The sequence below is a fragment of the Aegilops tauschii genome, chromosome 7 (assembly GCF_002575655.3).
Source record: "Aegilops tauschii subsp. strangulata cultivar AL8/78 chromosome 7, Aet v6.0, whole genome shotgun sequence".
Taxonomy (NCBI): domain Eukaryota; kingdom Viridiplantae; phylum Streptophyta; class Magnoliopsida; order Poales; family Poaceae; genus Aegilops; species Aegilops tauschii.
The window spans coordinates 621,930,607-621,951,814 of record NC_053041.3 but is presented as its reverse complement, the minus strand read 5'-3'; positions in this window follow the sequence as shown (position 1 = coordinate 621,951,814).

The window sequence follows — 21,208 nt, the reverse complement described above, 5'->3', positions numbered from 1 at the left end:
GACATTTCCTATGTTCATAATTCAAATATTAAACGTCTACAATTAAATATATGTACTAAAAAACCTAAGTTAGATCATTATTATTCATCACGGGTTGACTATCGGTTTGTCGAGTCTTTTCTTGAAAACTCTTAGCTCACGTGGTGTATACATTCGACCGTTGGTGATGGTCGCTCCTCCTTTCATCCCCGAGTGCATTACACCAAAATGTCTAGCAGCGGGAATGAAGGAGAAGCGACCCCCACGACAACAGTCGGGATTCTTCGTCCTCTCATATATATATGGTGGAACTCTCCCTCACTGATTCCTCTCAGACATTTGCGACCGTCGGTGATGGTAGCTCCTTCCTTTCGTTCCCGAGTGCATTACACCAAATTGTCTAGCACACGGGAACGAAGGAGAAGCTACCCCCACGACAACAGTCGGGATTCTTCGTCCTCTCATATATGGTGGAGACTCAATAGACTTAAAGTCAACCCGAAATATCGTTTAATTATCTTTCTAAAACCGGTTCGTGGCTGGTCTCACCTCGAGGTCAGAGGGGGTCAGTGACGGGGACGACGACGGGGATGATGGAGGGGGGCTCCTAGATTTCTGTGAAAACAAAAACCCTATAAGCTATCAACTAATCATATGCATACGCCTTGCATAGTGCTCTCCAATTTTAGCATTCAAAGTAGGAGTAGTTTTCCAATTTGAGCATTCAATAAGCAAAATCAAATCACAAAATAAAGTAATATTCAAATTAGGATGCATTCAATTATAAGCAAAACTGCATCATCTCCATGCGTCCGTACATCATCGAATATTATCACTAATACACCTCGAATACTATCATACATATAGCATCGCTAGTACAGCTATAACCGTAGCGCCCGACGGGTATCGGCGCGGGCGGTGGATACCCAAAGAGAAGGAACCATCACAGGATCATAGCTCCAGTGAGATCCCTGAAGAACCTGCCAGGTATTGTCGAACCTGCACTCCAACGCAACCATGTAGCGACGGACGTGCTCGTCCACCTCGCTGACACGGTGACGTACCACCTCCGCGGTGTCCGGAAGCCTCGGCACCATTACTGGCCCACGCGACCGCCACCAAACAAGGATCAGGTCAATGACAGGCTGGCTCCTCACCAACCTACGCCCCCCAGAAGGTAGCACCTCCCAAAACCAGCCCGGCGGAGCCCATTCCCGGACATGGCCCCTCTGATCAAGCCGGCCTCCTCCGCCGAGTCGACGACGAGGATGCGGGATTGGCATCGTCGACGTCGATGCGGTAATAATTGCTTTAACTAAAAAATAAGCTAGTTCTATTAATTTTCTTGCTAAAAATAAACTACTTCTATAGTAAAATAAACTAGTTTTATTAAATCAACTAGTTCAACTACTAAGTACTTACTATAAATAGAATAAAGTAGTACTTACTAAAAATAAACTAGTTTAACTAGTTCTATTATTTTTCTAACTAATTCTATTAAACACTTTCTCTTCTTATTCTATGAACAAAATTACAACTGAAAAAATCATAAAAATTCTATGAACAAGATAAAAATTCTATGAACAAAATTACAATAGAAAAAAAAATTCTATGAAAAAAATTGACATATTCTTTGCATATATATGAACACACAAACATTTTCATATTCAACAATAATATCAGAAAAAAATCTATGAACAGAGAAAAAAATCTAACTTTTGCATATTCATTTATGAACAAATTACAACAACTCAATTAACTACACATCTAAACTACACATCTAAATTAGGAAAATTCATATGAGCTCACTAAGGGGGCGGCGATCGATGAGGAGGCAGGGCATGGGGGCGACGGTGAGGGGCGCGGCCACGGGCGACGAGGGGGCAGGGGGCAGCGACGACGACGGTGAGGGGCGCGGCGACGGGCGACGAGGAGGCAGGGGGCGGAGGTGAGGGGCGCGGCGACGGGCGACGAGGAGGCAGGGGGCGCAGGGCGGCGACGGCGTCTGGGCGGCGCGGGACGGCGTCGGAAGCAGGGAGACGACGGCGACGGCGAGGCGCAGAGGGGCAGCCTGGCGGCGGCGTCGGGGCGGGCAAGACGAACTGAATGAAAAATTTCATGAGTGCTAGTTATATAGACGAAGCATTGGTCCCGGTTCGTGACAGCAACCGGGACGAATGCGACCTTTAGTCCCAGTTGGTGCCACCAACCGGGACCAAAGGCCTCTTTTCAGCAGCCCAAAGGGCGGGAAGCGGCGGCCTTTGGTCCCGGTTAATGGCACCAACCGGGACTAAAGGGGGGGCATTGGTACCGGTTAGTGCCACGAACCGGTACCAATGCACACCTTTAGTCTCGGTTGGTGCCACCAACCGGGACCAAAGGCCTTGTGCTGTTGCGCCCGCGTCGAAAGTTTAGTCCCACCTCGCAAGTTGAGAGGGGCGCGCAGTGGTTTATAAGCCCCACTGCCGCACCCCTCTCGAGCTCCTCTCCATTGCAGGCTTACGGGCCTACTTGTCACTGCTATGCCTGCTGGGCTTACTGGGCCTTCTGCGGGCCTGAATCCTGGCCCATCGATTGGTTTCTAGTCGTATTCAGGCCGTGGTGGCCCAGTAGGTGGCATATTTTTTATTTTTTGCCCGTTTTTTGTTTTCTTTTTTTCTTTATTTATTTTGTTTTGTTTCTACTTACAACAAAAAACTTATTTATTTTATTTTATTTTGTTTCTAATTACTTATTTATTTTACTTTATGATAATTCTTTTTGCTATTAAAGTTTCTAACAAAACAAGTTCTTTATGAAAATTCTTTTTGCTTTTAATGATTTTGAACAGAAAATACTTCGATAATTTTAGTTGCATCAATTTTATATAATTTTAGTTTCAATAATACTAGAGGTTTCTTATAATGTTTTAACAGAAAATACTTTGTTAATTTTAGTTTCAGATATTTTATTAAAGTTTATTTTATTTTGTTTCTGCTTATATATTTTAATAAAGTTTATATTATTTTGTTTTTAATTACTTATTTATTTTATTTGTTATTTTTAATGCACCATTTTTCATGCATTTACTGATTATTTTGAGCTATAAGACCCTAAAATTGAAAGCATTTCAAATAAACTCGGAAAAGGTTGAAAGTTGGCATGGTATCATCATTTCATCCACATAGCATTTGCAAGAAAGTTGAGAGGGTTACGGCAAAAACTGGATGCACTTCGTGTACAAAACGGACAATCTCTTTCAAAGTATCAGGATTTCATACAGAAACTCGTCTGTTACAAAGGGATTTCATTTTTTTCAAACTTATTTGAACTCCTGACTTTTTGTGCGTTCAAAATGCACCATTCAAAGCCACATCATCAATTTTCAATCCTTTTTGACTTTATTTTTTATTTTTCATGCATTTACTAATTATTTTGAGCTATAAGACCATAAAATTGAAAAGCATTTCAAATGAACTCTGAAAAGGTTGAAAGTTGGCATGGTATCATCATTTCATCCACATAGCATGTGCAAGAAAGTTGACAGGGTTATGGCAAAAACTGGATGCACTTCGTGTACAAAACGGACAATCTCTTTCAAAGTATCAGGATTTCATACGGAAACTCGTCTGTTACAAAAGGATTTCACTTTTAAAAACTTATTTGAACTCCTGACTTTTTGTGTGTACAAAATGCACCATTCAAAGCCACATCATCATTTTTCAATCCTGTCTGACTTCATTTGTTATTTTTCATGCATTTACTAATTATTTTGAGCTATAAGACCCTAAAATTGAAAAGCATTTCAAATGAACCTGAAATTGAAAAACCCTACAAATGAACTCTGAAAAGGTTGAAAGTTGGCATGGTATCATCATTTCACCCACATAGCATGTGCTAAAAATTTGAGAGGGTCCCGGCAAAAGCTGGATGCACTTCGTGAACAAAATGGACAATCTCTTTCGAAGTATCAGGGTTTCGGAGGAAAACTCATCTATTACAAAGGGATTTCATTTTCTTGAACTTATTTGAACTCCAAACTTTTTGTGTGTTCAAAATGCACCATTCAAAGCCACATCATCAATTTTCAACCCTTTCTGACTTCATTTGTTATTTTTCATGCAGTGACGGATTGTTTTGAGCTAAATGACCCTGAATTGAAAAGCCCTACAAATGAGCTCTGAAAAGGTTGAAAGTTGGCATGGTATCATCATTTCACCCACATAGCATGTGCTAAAAAGTTGAGAGGGTTACGGCAAAAGCTGGATGCACTTCGTGAACAAAATGGACAATCTCTTTCGAAGTATCAGGGTTTCGGACGAAAACTCATCTGTTACAAAGGGATTTCATTTTCTTGAACTTATTTGAACTCCAGACTTTTTGTGTGTTCGAAATGAACCATTCAAAGCCACATCATCAATTTTCAACCCTTTCTGACTTCATTTGTTATTTTTCATGTAGTGGCTGATTGTTTTGAGCTAAATGACCCTGAAATTGAAAAACCCTACAAATGAACTCTGAAAAGGTTGAAAGTTGGCATGGTATCATCATTTCTCCCACATAGCATGTGCTAAAAAGTTGAGAGGGTCCCTCAAAAGCTGGATGCACTTCGTGAACAAAATGGACAATCTCTTTCGAAGTATCAGGGTTTCGGAGGAAAACTCGTCTGTTACAAAGGGATTTCATTTTCTTGAACTTATTTGAACTCTGGACTTTTTGTGTGTTCAAAATGCACCATTCAAAGCCACATCATCAATTTTCAACCCTTTCTGACTTCATTTGTTATTTTTCATGCAGTGACGAATTGTTTTGAGCTAAATGACCCTAAAATTGAAAAGCCCTACAAATGAGCTCTGAAAAGGTTGAAAGTTGGCATGGTATCATCATTTCACCCACATAGCATGTGCTAAAAAGTTGAGAGGGTTACGGCAAAAGCTGGATGCACTTCGTGAACAAAGTGGACAATCTCTTTCAAAGTATCAGGGTTTCGGACGAAAACTCATCTGTTACAAAGGGATTTCATTTTCTTGAACTTATTTGAACTCCAGACTTTTTGTGTGTTCAAAATGAACCATTCAAAGCAGAGACTGATTTTGAATGGTGCATATTCAACACATAAAAAGTCTGTAAAGATCGCCAACCCCAACATAAAAAAATGAGCATAGATGCGCCTATAGAACGAATTCAACCTAAATTTATAATAACTTTCTATGAATTTCAAAGAAATTCACTCTGAATTTAGGTCAAATTCCCTGTATAAGGGCATCTATTTTCACTTTGAGAGGAGCTCAACAAGGCAGAGAGGGACGGGCTTATAAACCAGTGTGAGCGCCCTTCGGTTGGCGAGGTGGGACTGAACTCTGACCGCAACAAGGACCAACCCTTTAGTCCCGGTTTGTGGCACAAACCGGGACTAATGGTCATGGGCCAGGGGCGAGGCGCATTGGTCTCGGTTCGTGCGTGGAACCGGGACCAAAAGGTCCAGACGAACCGGGACCAATGGCCCACGTGGCCCGGCCGGCCCCCTAGGCTCACGAACCGGGACAGTTGCCTCCTTTGGTCCCGGTTCGTGAGCGAACCGGGATTAATGGTATTACGAGGGCCGAACCAATGCCCTGTTTTCTACTAGTGAGTAACCAGTCCAATGTCCACGCTCACCGTCAGCTGATCTCCTCAAGCGGTGTCTGCACTGCCACTGAAGACAAGGAAAGCTGACTGAGAGATCTCCTGCTCTGTTGTGTGAAAACATGTGGTATCCTACGCTCGTTGCTGGCTGTGTGTTCACACCCAACGCTATCATCTTTCCCCAGCTGTCTTGCGAACCTGCTATGCATTGTAGTTTGTTTATTTTCTGTTCGAACTGCTCCTCTCAGTGAGCTGATGTATGAGTTGATGGTTTCATTCTGAGTAATGGAGCCAGGGAGAGACCTGCTTGTTATTCTAAAAAAATGGATCTTATTGTGGAGATTGAGAACGAAGCATTGTTTACACGTAACAACTTGTATACTCATGAGATTGCTCGATTTAGTTTTGAGAATAAGATTTCTTGTAATGGTCGATGAGCCCCTTGATTTTATCCTTAACTCCCTCTTAAACGATTTAAGTGTTATTTGAGATCATAAAGTAAGCCATGATGGTGTTCCCTCAAAAAAAAACTTAGAGGTTTTAAATATAAAAAATACGATCATACTTTGTGGATAATACATATAACATGTTAGGTATAGTTTGGCTAGCTTCTTGGTTGTATTTGGCTTTGCATCATGAATGCAACAGGTCATTTGATAAATATGAGTCCCACCGTGATGAAATCAAGAGGTATGGCTGCTGCAAAGATTTCACTAAGACGGTCTGGACAGCAATAGACTTACACAACATTAAGAAAGTACATGTATAGGTTCCAGTTACAACATACCAAGACTGTGTCAGGTCAAACATAGCTTCTAGTGCAAAGTTCTTTAAACTAAATTTAGGGGATCTACTAATAGAAACCGTGTTTTTGATGCACTAACCATTCAGGGGATCTACTAGATAGGGTCTAATCCCTTGGAACAAAAAGTTTCTCCTCAAATATGTGACTTTTGAGGCCTCAAAACAATGTTTCTTCTGACGAAAAAGGATTCCCCCACTTTAGATTATAAAGCAACAAAAAGTTCTTGAATATAACTTTTGAGGCATCCGCTAAAGATGCTACAAGAAACTAGCTAGCAATACAACTAGCAGCATCCAAGATAATACATAAATTTTCTAAACAAGTGTTTCAACACCACCGAAATACCTCACTTTCTTCCCAGCAGGCAGTCAACCATCATCGCAATTCTCGCTTCTCCCTTAAGATACCTCAGTGTAGCTCCTCTTTGGAGCTCTCGAAATTTCATCAGCCAAACACTTGACCTCCTTAAGAAACTGAGCTTTCACTCCAGGTAAAAGCCTAAGTTTAACAAGGCAGTCATATATTAAGGAATACATTTTAAAATCAATCTTCTTTATCTTCTTCACCACATCATCCGGGAACCACTGTATCAAAACACAAAAGAACATTCAGTTTATCGACACCACTAATTGGTGTATTAAAAAATATTTTATTGGAAACAATAGCTTATTTAGAAATGGGCTTTAGTAACCTGTTTGGGATGCCATTCTTAGACAAATGCAGGGGTCAGAATCTTTGACACGGCTTCTGCATGGAGCCTGTCTTCCTTGATAACTGGACCAATATCAGAAACCAGCTTGTCACATACAAGATGTAAAAAAAGAAAAAAGAAGTTGTGCAGGGCAAGAGTAAGTCGTTCTTGTCCTGGCGTTTGTTTTGTTGGGACGTCTCGATGACCACATTATTCGGATGATATGAGGTCCAACTTGTTGCATTGCCAGAATCCATGTTTCATATTTGAAGCAGGTTGAACTTTGGATACCCACCGCCCTCCCCTCTTATGAGCTCCTCTCAGTTCTCTTTGTCACCAGACTCTCTTGAAAAGATGAACCCTATATGGGCAATGATAGGCGCCGGTCGACCGGCCGAAATTTTGGCGGTCACCGCGCACCCGTTCGATCAGCGCACGATGCGTTACCCTTCCAACCGTCAGATTCTATCCTTTTTTCCTATTCCATGTCGTTGTCTTCCCCAAATCACGCAACCGCACACAGGAGACAAGAGCGACAGCGAGCGCCACGGGCCTTCCCACACACAATCATGAACGTGCGAGGTCTCGTCGTTGGCGTTGTGCTTGCAACCTCGTCGCCGCCGTTCGCATCCTTCATCATCGGCCGCTTTGTTTTCTGCAACTCCTGGCCATGACGGGTCGCCGCTCCGACATCACGCCACCGTAGCACCGGCCGGTAGCGGTTGCAGCTCGCCTCCTCGTGGTTGCAGCACCAGGTGTGCCGCCGACCACCCTCACCGACTACACTCGCCGCCGTGCATGCCGCTTGTGTCGTCGTCGTCTCCCTGGTCGCCACTTCCATCAGTCACCATGGAAGCAAAAAAACTTATACCAGCTCCGCCGTCGGCCAGTTGCAGCAAAATAAATTGCCGGTTCCAGCTCCCGGCTTCGGTCGGTTGCAGCAAAACCAGCGGCTGGTCCCGGCTCTTCCTTTGTCGGTAGAAGCAAAAACATTTGCTGGTTCCAGCTCCCGTTGCCGACTCCGCATGACCGTCGTAGCAACCGTCAAACGCGATTCCAGCAACCGGGCGTCGCTATTCCAGCACCTGGGTGTCGCAGTTGCAGCACCCGCCGACCACGTTGTCTCCACCATCACAACACTCTGGCGACCAACCCATGGTAGCTCAGGTTGTCCCCGGTTGCAGCACTTTTTTTTTCTGTTTCTGTTTCTTTTTCGATTTTCCATTTTCTGTTTTAGTTTTTCTCTCCTTTTCTCTCTTTTTCGTTTCTTTCACTTTACTTTTTTTATTTTAGTTTTTCCTTTTCCAATTTTTTTTCAAAAGTTCATATTTTTCAAATTTTAAAAAAATCCACGGTTTCAACTTTGCTTGGGAGTTTCAAATAATGTTCACGTTTGAAAAAAAACAATTGTGTTTCCAAAAAATATTCTCATTTTTAAAAACTGTTCACAAATCTTAATAAATGTTTGTGTTTTCGATTTTATACGAGGAGGTTAAAAAAAAGTTCCCTCTCATAAAAAAGTATGTGGTTTTCATAAAATGGTTCAAGTTTTCCATTTTTTAATTGTTTAAAAAAGTGTCCCCATTTGAAAACATTATTCATATATTCATAAAATGTTCATATTTTTCCGAAAATGTTTGAGTTTTTCAAAAAAAATTCACAAAATTCAACAAGTGTTTTCGTTTCATAAAACTTTAATATTTTATGAATGTTTTTGAAATTTTTATAAACATGAACTAAAATATTCATGTTTCTGAATTTGGTTCACAATATTCAAAAAAAGTTCGTGTTTCCAAGAAAGTGCTGACATGTTCAAATTTTTTCGGGAGATTTTTTTTCAATACTAGAAAAAAATCTTCAAATTTTTTTATTTTTTTTCACAAATTCAAACAATATTCGGGAATGTAAAAAATTGTTCTTCTGGAAATTCGTTCACAAATACAAAAAAATCATGTATTCAAAATTTATTCACAAATTCAAAAAATTGTTTGCATTTCTAGTTTCATTTATGAATTTTTAAAAACGTTGCTCTTTTTTTAAAAATGTAGTGCTTTAAAAAAGTGTTCATGTTTTTATATTTTCTTCAAAATTTTAAATGTTGTCCACAGATTCAATAAAATTCCCTTTTTCCGGAAATGCTGAATTTTCTAAATTTTTGTCCACGGATTTGAAAAGTACTTGTGTTTGTAAAAATATTTATTTAAAAAAAATCACATTCGAATGTTAAAAAGTTTCAGATTTGCCGCTGCACTCGTGCTGATGCATAGTCAAGGTCAGTCATTAGCTCCCCTGGCTAGCAACGCTCGCACAGGAACATGAGATCTTGTGATCGAATCCAAGCAAGTGCATATTTTTGCGGATTTAAGCGCTACAGTGCTGAAGCTGGTTTACAGTGGCCTCCCCGGGCAGCCTTTAATGGGCCGTCCCAGTTGCGCTTGCCCTTGTGGCCGGCCCGTTAGCCCCGCTGTCTTAACAAAGACAGACGGTTCCTCGCAAAAAAATAAAAAATAAAAAAGACAGACGGAAATGGGCAAACCTAGGGATAGATCCCTGGTATACAGCTTGTTGTGCAGCGCATCTAGCCTCTAAGCTCACGTCGAGTTTGTGTTAAACTAGCTGGGCGCGTGCTACTTGAGGCATAAAGAGTTGGGCTTTTACTAATTTTCTGGGTGTTTGATGCTTTTCTTTTTTTTTCTTTCTCCATTATCTTCTGTCTTATTGGGTTTTATTGTTCTTTTTCTTTTTTGTTTTCCATTTTTTTATCTTTTTGTTTTTTATTCTACATTTTTTGTTTTAGTCATTCTTTTCTCGTTTGTTTCTTCTATTTTTAATGCTTTTCTCGTTTTCCTTGTTTCTTTTCTTTTTTCTTATCCGGATATTGTTTTATTTTCATTTTTCTATTCTTTCTACATTGATTTCTACGGTTTTATTTTTTTTAATTTTTTTCCTTTTCCATTTTTTTGGTTTTGTTTGTTTCTTTTGTTTTTATTCTACATTATTTGTATATGTCAACAATACTTTTCGAATAGACTTTAACATTTGTTCAATACGAGTTTAACATTTTTTAATACGTGATAAAAAAAACTTCTATGCACATTTTAAACAATTTTCAAATGATTAATCAACATTTTTCAAATACAAGTTTAACAATTTGTCTATTCACATTCAACACTTTTTTAAAATGCTTTACTAATATTTTCTGAATGCAATATTAACATTGTTTTAACACATGGTCAAAATTGTTTCTGTACATATATAACATTTTTCAGTTACTTGTACAACATGTTTTTCAAATGCTTGATTAACATTTTTCATTTACGTTATAAAAAGTTCATCATTTTTTAATGCAAGGTCAACATTTTCTCTATACAATTTCACATTTTTTATATGCTTGATAAAAAACTTTCAAATACCTTTTCAACATTTTTAAATATATGATCAATAAAAGAACTTTTTTCAAGTACATGTTCATCATTTTCTAATATATATTTAACATTTCTATACATATGTAACATTTTCTATATATATTTTTAACATTTTCTAAATGCTTGATTAAGATTTTTCAAATACATGATCATTATTTATTCAAGTAATTCATTAAATTTTTCCTATATATGATAAAAATTCATCATTTTTAATAGATGGTCAAGATTTTTTCTATACACATGTAAGAATTTTCAAATCCTTTTCAACATTTTTCAAATTCTTGTTCAAAAAAGATGCAAATTCTTGATTAACATTCTTAAATAGATGATAAAAAAAATTATACACACTTCTTTTATTCATTTTACGTATACGTGATAAACATTTTCTCTATACAGATTCAACATTTGTTCAAATGCTTGGTCAAGATTTTTTGAAATGTTTTTATACAGTGTTTGTTGGTAATATATAAATTTGGAATATTTTAAAGTATAAAAAAAGCAGAAACCAACATAGAAAAAAACAAAAACAAAAATAGGAGATTGTGCGCTCCCGCGCTCGTAGGCCGGGTCATGTCGGTCTCCCCTTCAGTGTGGGGTTCCTATCTGCCGCATTCTACGGCAGAATGTCGAGGATTCACATAGAGGGTAGTCCCTCGACTGAGCTGGCCCAGAAAGGCAGCGACTGGTGTAAAAAATGAATGAATGACGCAGCGCTTCAGCTAGGAGTCAACCTCGCGACCGCGAGCCTGTAGACAGGCGTAGCTGGCCAATACGGCTGACTCAATTTGATGGTGAAACGGCAATGCGAGTACTTCAAACCTAGTCACACCGGCATATCAGATTATTTTTCCTTTTTCCAATATTTTCTTTTAAATTCTGAATATATTATATGAAAAGTGCACGTTTTTTTACAGAACACACCCAAGTGTTCAACTTTTTTAGCAATTTTTCGAATTTGTAACCAAATTTGAAAAACAGGAACAATTTGAAGTTGCGGACAAATATTTAAAACAGGAACATTTTTTTAAAATGACGATCATTTTTTAATAAAAATGAAAGAGTTTTTAGGAAATGTGAACAATTTTCTGAAGAGTGATTTGTTTTAAAAACATGAACATTTTTTGAACTTGCGAACAAATCTTGAAAATACAGGAACATTTTCTAAATTCCGAACAATTTTTGACAATAACGAACAAGTTTTGACAAAGTGCGAACAATTTTTGAATTTTTATCATTATTCAGAAAGTGAACATTTTTTGAATTTGTGAACAAATTTTGAGAACAGGAACATTTTTGAATTGTTGACTTTTTTTTTGGAAATGGGAACATTTTTTTAGAATCATGAACAAGTTTTAAAGATGTGAACAATTCTTCAATCTGTGAACAAATTTTGAAAATGCAAACTTTTTTGAATTGGGGAACAAATTTTGAAAATGCGGATCAAATTTTGAAAACATGGCATTTACGAAAAAAGGATATTTTTTTGCACATGTGAATAAATTTTGATACTATGAACAAAATAAGGAAATAGTGTTATTTTAAATTTGGAACATTTTTGAATTTGGGAACAATTAAAACAAGAACATTTTTTTAAAGGATAACACTTTTTTTAAAATCAAATTTGTTTTTGAATTTGGGAGGAAAAAATTAATCAGAGTTTTTTTTAATTTTCAAACAAATTTTGAAGTCTGGAAGAAAAATAGAAACAAAGAAATGCAGATGAAAAATGGATTAGAAAAGAAATAGTGTAAATGAAATAACTAAACAAATAAGTAAATAAAAAAGGAAAAAATAAAAAGGAAAAGGAAAAAATAAACGTAAAAGCCGAGAAATAAAAAGTAGTGAAAGCCATTTTAGGAACCTTCAAGAAGGTTCCCCAGACCGGTCAAGAACTTTCTAGAAGGTTCCCAATACCGGATACTGTTGTAGCGCGTGCGTACGCTAGGAAATTGGGCCTGCCCATCCCCGTCGCCAGGTCGCTCGCCTCTGTGCAAAGCAGCGACAACTTGACGCAAAGAGCGTTCATTAGGAAATTCCAGTTCCTACCCTCTCGCTGAAGGTGAGACATAGTCGTGCCACCTTAACATGCAACAGAGAGACCTAGTTCACTGTGAGAAGTTAGATGAGCTTGGTCGTTGGTGGCCCATGTAGATGGTAGCCCGAAGAGTAATTAATTGAGGAGCTCATTCAGAAGCCTCCCCAAGGGTCATTTGGGGTGGGCTGGGAGCGCGCGCTCTCAGCCGCCTCCACGTGTCGCGCTTTGGGCGCTTCCTTCGGATTTTGTTTTTGGCTTTTTAGATGTTTTTTTCTGGTTTTCATCGGTCTTTCTTAGCTTTCGACATTTTTTTGTTCAAATAACTTTTTTTTCTTCCGCGAGAGACACATGCAACGTGCCACTTGTTGCAACCTGGGAAGATGAAAATGATCTTTGGAAGAAGTACTCCATAATTAGTGATTTTGATGACTAACGCATGCACGTATCTGGTTTTACTAAAATAACTGGCTTTTTTTGGTAGCCCATGTAATTAGGTTCGTCTTTTCAGTTGTTAATGTTATCTCGACTGGTTTCTATTCTACTCGCCGCCGCCACAATCGACGTGATGCCTTGGCTACAATGCAGCCTCCAGTGGAGGCAAAACACAGACTAGGCCATGGTATATCAATGCAGGAGACACAGAAAGGGATGGAGAAGGTCAGAGGAGAAGCCAGGGAGATTTATGGAGGGGAGGGGATGCACTGGTGCCATTGTTGAGGAGAGGATGGGACATGGCCGTTCAGTTAAACCTAATTTTTTTTCTTCCACATTTGCTGGAACGTAGTGGACAGAGAGGTTATGAATGTTGTCGTTTGGTGTGTTTCGCTTCTACTGAATGCACGAACGAAGGCAGGCACTTTGCCTCCTTCGGATCTACAAAGTATTCGAGGTCTTAATACGTAGAGCTCCGCCCATGACCCGTGACTGCCAAGCTCGGCCACAAGGAACTCGCCGACGAGACTGACCATGAAGACCAGGCTATGGTTATCTGATCCTTAAATCCCGAAATTTATGCAGTTTCCATTTTCTTTGTCGTGTGCATGCCAACATGTATCGACGTAATGTTTTTCCAGTTCTTTACGAGCAATCTTAAGGTCACCGATTCATGTTGTATAATACGATGAATCTTCATGACATCGACATATTAACCAGTTGTGTTTCTTCATATCTTTATTAGGACGTTGAGAATTTCTCTGTGCATGTCTGTGGTGTGATGTAGACGCACATTCTTCCCTGCCGATGGTGCCCGACGACGGCAACCACTAAGCCATAGAACGACGTGATTTATAACTTCTTTTCTTGTCTTTATTTCCCTCTTCAGTCGCGGGAACTCCTCCGGTTTTGAAGCTTACCAAACCGGCTTTTTTGGCTCGCTGGTCATTTTCTGGTGTGGTTTTATTTTTCTGTTTTTCTTTTCTTTTTTTGTATTTTATTCTTTTTTGTTTTTTTAATTCGTGTTTTTTTCAAAATCAAGGATTTTTGTCTTTTTGGTGTTCTAAAAAAACCGATGAACTTATTTCCAAATACAGTGAACTCCTTTTCAAATTTGATAAACTTTTTTCAAATTGATGATTTTTTCAAATTCGATGAACTTTTTTCATAATCGATAAACTTTTTTCAAAATTGATGAACTTTTTAAATTTGATGTTTCTTTAAATTCAATGAACTTATTTCAAAATTGATGTTTTTTAAAATTCAACGAACTTTTTTCAAATTTGATGAAATATTTTTCAAACTCGATGAATTTTTTTCAAATTCAATGATTTTTGAAATTATTTGATTTTTTAAAATTCCCTGAGCATTTTTTATTTCACGATTTTTTTCAATTTTCCCTTTTTTCATTTATTCAAGTCAACAGTTGAGCAGTCAACTGGTCATCCGCGACCGGTCAAACTACGCTCGAAGCGACCAGGGAGTGGACTGGTGAAGCGCTCGCTTGCCTTACATGGGCCGACCTAGGAGCAGACGGCTGTGAGCGCCAGCTACCTGTTCAGGTGCTTAAGGCGCCGAACTAGAGCTCCCCACTAAGTTGACTTAAAGGCGGTAATATCAACGCAAAATAAAACTTAAAGGCAGTAACTAAAACGGGGGTATTTTCGGTTCTTTCTGCTTATCGTATGCTCGTGGATTCAAAGAGGAGGAGAGAGGATTGGTTGGAAAATCGGGAGAGTTGTTCTGATACAAGAGCTTCACAAAAACATTGGCAGTAAACTCTGGAAAGCTAGTGTGCTTGGAAATATTAAGAACTTTGTGTGGAGATTGGCAAAGAATTCTATCTCGACGTTAGAATTACTAAGGCTGCGACATATTGCAGATGATGACACTTTTTTTCTGTGCAACTCGGCAGGCGATTCATGGCGTCATGCCTTGATTAACCGTCGGTTGTCCAAGTGTGATTGGGCTTTGATCGATGAGGATTTACTGTCGCACATGTTAGCATGCAATCATGAAGATGCAAAACTATGGCTGTCGATCATGCAGGATTCCGTCAGTGAGCAAGAGTTTACTAGGATCCTAGTTACTCTATGGGCAATTTGGTGGCTCAGAAAGAAAACTACTGATTGGTTGGCTACTGTCAATCATCTAAAGAGTGATTTTATGGGTATGTCACCGACTATTATAGAAGACATGAAAGGAGGATGTTGCAGTTCCAAGACCCTTTAGTTATTCATGAAGCAAGAGAAGCAAATGACCTTGCTAGGGCTTCGGTTTCTTTGGCCACTGGTCGTTACCCACCACTCCTGATGTTTTATTTGTACCGGATGTTATTGTTGTTTAAAAATAAAGTGTGGTGGTGACCCTTCAAAAATAAAATAAAATTAAAAGGCCTTAATACAGCAATTGCAACGTGTTTCTGGTTAAACCAAAACTCCTAATTCGTTACTTCAAAAACTATTCTAGAACCCCCCCTCCTACTCCATATTAAGAGCAAGACCAACCAACGCATCCATGGTGGATCCGTCCTCTGCTTTCTTCTCACGTTGTTTCCTCATGTATCGCTCGACGTTGCATCCGGTAAAACCGAGCCCGAAGGCTATTATCATGTGTAGGTACTTGAAGTCGGCTCCCATGAACACCCTCACACCGTCGTCCAACGACAGCTCGCTCGCACCACTCGCCGCGTCCGCTTCTGGCCCAAGACCTGTCGATTGGACTGGTGGCCGATGACCCTGCAATGTTTCAAGAAAATCAGAGAGGGATTCTTTTTATTTCCTCTGTAAAAAGGAAAAAAGAAGAAGAAAAGAGCTCCGGTCGGTTCCAGATCATGGGCATGGGATGAGACGCGAACCTGAGGTACGTGGCTGGTGGAGAAGAGACGAGGACGGGGAGCTAGCGGTGGCGCCGGGCGGCGGGCGAGGATCCCGCGGTGCAGGAGACGCCGGAACACGGACGCCAACATGTTGTCTGGCGCGTGATCTTCTGAACTTCTTGTTCCGTAGGCGTGATCTTCCTTCTTTTGTCCTGAGGGCGAAATACGCTGCTCAAGAAACTATATATACGCACTGGTAGAAAAAAGCCTTTTAGTCCCGGTTCGCAACAGCCTTTAGTCCCGGCTGTGCAACCGGGACTAAATATGCGCGACTAAAGACCCCCCTTTAGTCGCGCCTCTTACGGACCGCGACTAAAGGCTTTAGTCCCGGTTCTTATGGCTGACCGGGACTAAAGGCCCGTCCACGTGGGCGCCCGTGGTCCGCAGGTTTAGGGTTTTAGCCCCCCTAAACCTGGTTTCTTTTTAGTTTGGAGTGTTTTATTTCTTTTATATTATATTTTGTGTTTTATTTTAATTTTGATAAAGTTTCAGTACTCTTATTTTACGCTACTATATACATGCATATGAAATTTCAAACAAGAAGAATTCAAGAGGAATATATAATATATATTCAATCTCGGGTGACCATATACAACTTCGAACAAGTTTCCATACACAATTAGGATGGATGACCATATACAACTTCGTACAAGTTTCAATCTCGGGTATGCATATAAATTTCTTCGTCCTCGGTATAGTGTTCTCCTTTAGGATTGATGACTTCCCTCATGAAAAATCCTGCTAATTCTTCTTGAATTGGTCGGAAGCGAGCTTCTGGACTAAGCCTCCTCCGCAAGTTATCCGTCGCGTTCCGCACGCTATCTGATGCCTTCCGCTCAGTGGTGTGTCTCCGGATGTTCTCACAAGCATAGTATCCACATAGATTGGTCCCCGGTGGCTGCTTATCCACATTAACTAACCTTCTGAAATCTAGCTCATGTTTGAATTCACCGACAATTTCTTCTGAGAACCGTCTCCAAACCCTACAGGGCAAAGAAAATTAAATGAATAAGGGAGTTATTAGTTACTTGATATTAGGAAATGAACGAAAGAGACCGATCGATATAGAGCTCAAATAATTGAAAATAATTACTTTTGCAGCATTTTTCTCATGTCGGCCCAACGCTTTGGATCCGAATCCATAGAGTCCATGATTAGAACTCTGGAGGTGTGAAGTTCAATATTTAGCAGAATCCAGTGGAACCTGCGGACACGTTACATGCACAGTCATGCATAACTCATCGATTAGACATACCATGCATGGAGTAAACAAAAGAGAATGGGCACAAGAGAGAAACACTCACCCAAAATGGTAAGGAAATAGAATATGACTTTTGAGTTGATGCTTTCTAAGAAACTTGTACAGGTCTTTCTCCACGTCTTCGGGGTGATGTTGTAACACATGTCCATTAACGATATGTGGGTCAATGAACCCAACATCATGGATGTTTCTTATTTTGCATTCCCAAATCTTCAATCTGCATAATAGCGTACGCAACAATATAGTTAGGACAATATATATATATATATATATATATATATATATATATATATATATATATATATATATATATATATATATATATAGTGCAGGCAATGAAGAACGAGATGAGGTAGAAATAAATCACTTACAGAACGTAGCAACTCAGCATAGATTTGTCGAGGTCGCGCAGATTGAACAGCTGGAACAATTCACTCATATGAACTTCTACAGAGTACCGTTTGGTGTGATGCTCATCTGTAACATCTGCATAAACATATTCTTTGTCGGCCCATGTTATGAATTGCTTGTACCAACGTAGCAGATTTCGCATTTGTGGTGGTAGACTCTTTTCCCGCGTAGGCTCGACGAGAGGCCCATTCCGCACATATTGTAATGCTATCTCACATATTGGCGCATCCTCAAGGCCTAAGAAGGCACGAAGAGTCAAACCCATCTCGGACGCTTGTTTCATGGCACCCGCTACAGTCAATCCAAGTGCTGCCGCAGCTGCTATGATCTCGGGGTCCTCTTCCGGACCGGCTTTCACTATGAGCGGGGGGATCGATTGTTTCTTCTGCATCCCGAGCTGGTCAACTTGTTTCCCGCTTTTTTTACTTTCTTCTTTCTCCTCCTTCAATATTTTTGCTTGCCTACGAAGTTCATGTCCATAGTCGTCAGGCATATTCAGCTCGGCTTGGGACGGTGTCGTCAAAAAATCCTTAGCCCACTTCTTTTGCTTCTCAGTGAATACTTGCTTGGGCTCAGGCTCTTTTTTCGCCTTCATATCCGCCTTCCATTTCTCATAATCAGTAGACGCGGCCAATTTGGTTTCAGCTTCACTAAGTTCCCCAGGCCTTGGGAGGAGAGGCTTCAGTGATGGCTCCGGTACCCTTGTGGTCTTAGGTACATAAGGGTCCGGGTTAATAGTCCAGGACGGCGTCGTTTATCAATGACACATGAAAGGTTCAAGTTGCTAACCGCGATCGCGGAGGAAAAATAAATGAGAAAGCTCAAGTGTGGCTCGGACACTTCATATCATGTTTGTTTCAGGTTCTCGGGCATTTCATCAAACACCTTGTGTGCATAGGAGAAACCAAAAGCAAACCCACCACCCCCTTCTGAAAATTGTGAAGTGAGCTGAGTGAAGTGAAGTGAGCTGAGTCCTATATATAGGGATGGGCCTTTAGTCGCGGTTGGCCAGGCCAACCGGGACTAAAGCCCCTCCCGTCCGCCAGCTGGATGGGCCTTTAGTCCCGGTTGGCCTGGCCAACCGCGACTAAAGGCCTTTGGGGACCTTTAGTCCCGGTTGGCCAGGCCAACCGGGACTAAAGCCCCTCCCGTCCGCCAGCTGTCGACCGAGCGCGCTGGGCCTAGATAGTTGGTCGCGGGTCTTCTCCCGAACCGCGACTAAAGACCCCTTTGGTCGCGGTTCGATTGTTTTGGGGACTAATGGGGGCGTATGGAAGCCTCTTTTTCTACCAGTGACGTCTTATACTATGGGCCGAGGGAGTATGATATTTCTATCTGCGTCGATGGACTCTCGGACTCGAACCTACGTGCCGACTAGGTATGCAAGTACACCACCTCGTGAGCTAGCTACTTCGTCGATGGACTCTCGGACTCGTACCTACGTGCCGACCAGGCAGTACAGTTGCAATTCCAACCGAATCTAAACTATTCTACCAGAACCAAAATTTCACATCTATCTAAACACTGAGTAAAGATAGGGTTCCTTTGGCTCTTGCCGGCGCCGCCGCCGGTTTGCCTCGTCTCCAGTGGCCTTAGGGCCATGTCGGCGCGGTGGATCCTGGCCTTTGCCGACGGAAGGGCTCCGTTTTCAAAAGTGCTTTTGAGTTTTGTTAGGGTTTGTGCCATGTTCAGAAAAACGAGATGGCAGCGGCTCCTTGAAGATGAAATAAGATTCTCCCTGCCTAGCCCCCGTTCCAGTGTGTCTAGCATTGTCGGTGGGTCTGTCGAGGTGTGTCTCCGGCGGATCCGCCTTGGTGGATTTGCTCAGATCTGCTCGTAGTTCGTCTACGTTTGCGTTTCTTCCGGTTGGATCTTTGCGATCTAAGCTACTCTTCACGGCGGCGGTTGCTGTTCTGTTGTGCTGGTCATATGGGGCCTTAGCCCGACGACTTTCGGACTATCTACTACAAGGAGTTTTGCCCGGCTCCAGCGAGGGAGGGGCTATGACGGCGGCGCACCTTCGGGTCGCAGTAGTGCTTGTACTCGTCGCTAGGTGGTCTACGGATCTGGATGTAATTTCTATTATTTCTGGTCGTTGCACTGGCATGATTAAAGATAAATAGATCGAAAGTTTTCTTGCGCAAAAAAAAAAACACTTAGTAAAGGTACATTTACCCTTTTAGATGGATCTAGAAGCATGGCACGCTAAACACTAAAGTTCATCTCGACGGATCCTAGAAATAAGAAAACACAGAGGAAGGGTTTGGAGGGATGAATATGGTCGTTGGCACCGCGTTCTACCTCACCCGCGTGCCGGAGAGGTGGAGGCCCGGGATGTTCGTCCTGTGTGAGCAGAGCCACCAGATCTTCCACCTGCTTGTCATTGCCGGCGCGCTCGCCCACTATGGCACTGCCATCGTGTTCCTCAGGGTCCGCGATGAGATCGGCTGCCCGGCCATCTGATGCGCATGCCATCGATCATTCACAATACCATAAAATTCTTAGTAGTTAATGCAGACAATCTGCTTGGTCTCTGCATCCATCCGGGAGATGGACACAACCCAATTATTACTTCTTAAAAAAAAAGATGTACCCCCGGCCACTGCATCTCGGCCACTGCATCTGGACAATGCATGCGGCCATTTTATTAATTATTCACAAAACCTATACAAGGTAATATATCGGTAAGCCTGAAGCCATCATCTTGGCAACACTTGTCACTACTCCTATCCCCATGATGACGGGGTTTCGAATGTCCGAGCCTAATACCAAACAGACATCGCACCAACACCTAACATCTAATGGTGGATGCGCCATCCAAGCCATAATACTTGGACTGGGTTACACACCGGCCCGACGCACTTTCAGTGGGCACCACATGCGCACGCTGCAAGGGCCGTCACCTCCTTCATCCATCGATTCATCCTCAGATCAGATACTGACGCATCGACCTTGCCAAGCCTCTCTGCCATCGACTCCACCACGATGCCAGACAACGTTGTCCTCCTACGCGAGTCCATCACCACCATTAGACGCCGAGTCTTCACTGTGCCACGCAGCAGAGATCCGCCGCCATCGATGTGTAGGATGAAGCACCGCTCCACCACCTACCGACGCCCAACCACCAAGCCGTCCACATGTACGTCCAGCCGATGAATGTCTCCAAAGATGAAGCCCCCACGGGGGTGGCAACGAAGACGTCGCCATCATCCGATCTAGAAGGCCCCTCAACGCCTCCAACGAGGGCTACGACGCCCACGAGCGCCGCCGTCAATGGTACCCTCATTTAGATTTGAGGTTTCCCCCGAAAAAATGGAGCGAGGGACGCCCACCATCGCCTCCAACGAGGAAAACGACACCCACGGGCGCCGCCAACGATGGTGGCATCCTCACCCACTTCAGCAGCTAGGCCACCATCTCCTCCTCCAATTGATCCGCCGCCGGGATGCCACTGCGAGGCAATACCCACGGACCAGATCCCTTTGGACCGACGATGAAGACAACCAAAGGTAGAGGAGGTCACATCGCTGCGTAACCGGCGCCCTGGCCACACACAAGTCGTCCTGAGGCGCCCGCTCGTGATCCACTATCACAGCCACGCCTTCAAGCCGCGACGGAGGGACGCCCCGCCGCCGCCATCATCCCCCTGCACGGGCTTTGCCCAGCTGGGATCTGGCGGCGGCGGGA